The following is a 4,232-nucleotide window of genomic DNA, read 5'->3' as shown; positions in this document are numbered from 1 at the left end:
GAAAGCCGGGGGATAAAATGACAAATTAAATAATAAAATAAAATGACAAATTAAAGTGTGGGTAAGTGTAATTTACAAGGAGAAGCTCTAACTGTGCAAAGGTGCTCAGACCAGTTATCCCCAACTGGGAAAGTGGCCTGGGGATCAGTTACAGGTTTTCTCTGTTCCTTCTCAGAGAAGGGACAGTGGAATTAAGAAGAAGTGGAAAACTGGAAAGGGAAATGATGACTTGTTTTGTTTTACAGTATAGGGAAAAAAAAGCATATTAATTAAGTAATGACATAGCAGGTTGAAGCAAATTAAAGTACTTTTTCACTATGCATTGAGGAATCTCCCTCACTGGAGATATTCAAGAACCATCTGGACTTAATCCTCTGCAAAGTGCTCTAGGATGTCACTGCTTGAACAGGAAGGTTGGACCAAATGTGGTCCTTTCCAATCTTACCCACTTTGTGACTCTGTAAGTCTGAGGAATTAATTAACTGGGATTTCTGGGATGCAAAACAATGCAGAATGGATCAAAGGCAACCAGATTCTCTTATGGAAGAACAACCCAGCAAGGACCACTAGGCAAAATGATGCTTTGGTCAGAATAAGATTAAGCAGTTTAATCTTTAATCAAGATTGGTGAAAATGTGGTTTTCACCAATGTGGTGTGGAGAAAGTATGGCTTTATACTTACTCTGCTCCTCCATCTGCTCCAACCACAGTCCACTGGCCACTTTCACAGCCAGAATCTGGTGCAGGTTTGTCCCCTAAATCTCACAGTGGTTTCTGTGCTCTTGTGGTGCACCAGGTGGAAAAAGCTGATACGCAAAGCCCTTGTCAAAAAGCCAGTCCTAAATACAGCAAAGTCACACCATGCGAGAACTCAGTATGGATAACAAAGTCAGCTACAAGACAGGAAATTACTGTATCGCAAGAGATGCTGTCACAACACTCCATGGTGACATGACACAGGCTGGAGTGACTCCATGGTGACTTAACACAGGCTGGAGTGAAGCTAAGGGTAGTGTGGGGTAGCCCTTGTCTGGGCTGAAGGCCAAATCAGTCTTTAAGACACATTTGGGGAGGAAACATGTCAACATACTCTATAAAGTTGCCGAGGAAGAAAGCAAACAACACGAAGGCTGCCTTCGTGAAAAGAGTGTAAGTGCCATATCAGTGCTTGGGTTACAAGCATTCCTAAATTCTTAAATTCCTAAAACGTACATCAGAGATGATGGCCAGACTGAGGAGCGGAGGAGAAAAAACAGAACTGTGAAAAAGGGGAACAGAAAAGGTTGAGAATGGAAGGAGAGTGAAAATTCTGTTTCGGCCAGTCTGGTGGAGAGCTGCTGGCCAGATACCTCAAGGGCCAAAGGTGAGACATTTTTAGTTTGGACAGGACAAAACTAACCTGGAGTAGATCTCAGTCCAGAGGTGGTTGACTAAAAGCTCTGCAGCCAAGATCATTCAAATGCAAAGGATAGAAGGAGGTAACAAAGGGGCACAAAACATTTCTGCAAAATAAGAAAGCAGATTAGAGAAGCTCTCTAAAGGATGGTATGAAACACTAGTTATAGAGAAGGAGTGTAGGGGGATGACTATTAAGGCCCAGGTTATGAAATAAAATTAATCCCAAGCCTTCAGGCTCAGAGAAGCACTTCCAGTTCTCACTCCTGTGGATTGCAAATCCTTCTTGCTGCTCTTCCCATCTTCCTGTGTGCTGGCTCTTCCCAGCTCCCCACACCTGTGTTTCTGTTCCTATCCTTCCTCTCAGAGTCAGCTTAACTTCCATGGGAAATGAAATGCAGCGCTCAAGGGATCCACAGGCTGCCTGACCCTCTTCTGAGTGCTGCCCTGCTCACTCAGCCCAGTAAAGCCTGGTATTTGCACTCTCTGTGGGACAGAAAATGTATAAATCCTATAAATGTATAAACACATTTCATCACACACTAGCTGAACTATAGCATGATGTATCATGAAAGGTCTTCCCACCCTGGCTTACACAATTTATTCTTTGCTTTTTTCTGAGACACAACTTTCCAAGTGCCACGAGGTAAGATGCTGCTGTAGGAAATGAGGTAGGGCTGCTTCTGTACCTGCTGCTCTTCAATGAATAATTGGATTGTAGAATCACAGAAAGGCCTGGGTTGGAAGGGACCGTAAAAATCATCTTGTTCCAACTCCCTGCCATAGATTGGCACACATTGCACTAGATCAGGTTGCCCATCTAGTCCAGCCTTCAACACTTTCAGAGACAGGGTATCTACAGCCTCTCTGGGAAAACTATTTCAGTGCCTCAACCACCCTCACAGCAAATTATTTCTTCCTGATATCTGATTTAAACCCACACTCTGTCAGTTAGAGGACACTGCCTCTTGTCCTATCAATACAGCCTCTTGTAAAATGTCTTCCTCCTATTCCCTTGTAACCCCTTTAGGTACTGGAAGATGTTATAAAGTCTCCCCAGATCCTCCTCTTTTCCAGGCTGAACAATCCTGACTCTCACAGCTTGTCTTCATAGGACAGGTCATCTTCAGTGAGAAGATGAAATTAATTCTTAGCTTTCCCACAGTGCTGACTTTGGCCATGAGCTGGGGACACGCAGGCAAAGACCACAGTAGAGATACCAAATCTGCATTTTATTCTTCAGCAGCCTATTGTATTCCCAGCTTTTCCTCCAGTTTTTCTCAGCTGCTGGCACACATTTGTGCCCATGACAGCCCAGCACTAGCCACACTGCTCTCCAGAAGCTTGGCTAGACTTTGTGTGTAGGCAGGGCACTGGCTGTTTGCTAATGACTCTGCAAACCAGAGCACTGCAGAAGTTATGCCAATGTCTCCTGTGTTGCATAACCTCCTCTGACCAGCAGCTTCTCACCCTCTTTTCCCTTTGTTCCCTCCTGCCTTGTCACAGAAAAAGCAGAAGTAACAGATGTGGGAGAGACTTGACCTGCCAACACAGGTGTGCTGCCTGGGTCTGTGCCAAGCTCCTGGCTGCACACCCTGTGATTCAACTTGCACCCATTGCAACAGAGGCAACAGAAATCTGTGATTGATCTGCTCTGCTCTGGGGAAGCTTGCCAGATATGCCATGGAGATCTACCAGGGAGTCATCCTTACCCCCCACCTCATGTCATTCCTGTGTCACTTGCGAACTGTGCCTGCAGCAGCACCCAGGAAGAACTGGAGGCACTGCTGGGGAAGAGCTCTTCACCACCCTCCCTGGCTCAGCATGATCCCTGCCAAGCTACAGGAGCTGTTCTGCAGCTGGATCATAGCCCTGGGCGTGCACCATATTCTTGGCATAGGAACTAGGAAAGAGTTACTGAGGGACTTCATTACTGACATGCATTTCTCATACATGTCTCAGCTCTGTGCATGAGTTCCTAGAAGAGTTTTGACCACAAGTGGTTCTATGTGCTGCCCAGAAGGCAGGCTTCCCAGCAGCCCAGTGGTGGAGGAAACGAAGAAGAACCCTGGAAAAGAAGCCAAATCTGCCCAGCAAAATGCCCCTGGGCTCAGCCAGGAATAATCTGCCAACAGCAGCCTTCGACTGCCTGGACTAGTTCTCTCCTGAACAGCTTCAAAGCAGCTGCCAAAACCCAACATGAGGAAGAGAAAAGGTGTGTTAAAGCTGCAAGGCAGTGCTGGGGAGAGCCATGAACAGCCACTGCTTCCCTGTCTTGCAGCCAGCAGCACTGCCTTGTGATCCAGTACAGCTCAGCACCAGAGCAGGGCGAGGGAAGAGAAACAGCCCCATGACTAAAGGCAGTGCTGAGACACTGCAACCCACACCCTGTATCACAGTGATAACAGCACCAGCCTGGACACAGCCACGCTCCCAGGGACAGGGCAGGTGGGGTGGGCAGCTTGGCTGTCCTTCAGAGCAGAGCCAGGGAAACGGAGCCACAGGGAAATGAGCTGGCTGAGAAGAGAGATGTTACAAGTGGTGTAAGGAGCACTCCAGAAGTACTTCAGGCAGAAGTAAGTACAAGAGGAGTGGCTCTTACAGGTAGCAGCTGTATGCCAGGGTCAATGCCCCACGTGCCTTCAGCTTCTCCACTTTCACATGATCCCATGTCTACCCCCAGAACTGTTAGCTGCTCTCTTTCATTTGCCATTTGTGGCTGAACTGACTGCAGATAACAACAACAACAACAAAAAAACCACTGAGTTTCTCCACATAGGCAAAAAAAGAGATTTATTTTAAAAGGTAGAAAAAACAGAACAAGTAGTATGGTCCTT

This window comes from Ammospiza caudacuta, chromosome Z (assembly GCF_027887145.1).
Source record: "Ammospiza caudacuta isolate bAmmCau1 chromosome Z, bAmmCau1.pri, whole genome shotgun sequence".
Taxonomy (NCBI): Eukaryota; Metazoa; Chordata; class Aves; order Passeriformes; family Passerellidae; genus Ammospiza; species Ammospiza caudacuta.
Note: the sequence above shows the minus strand (reverse complement) of the source record.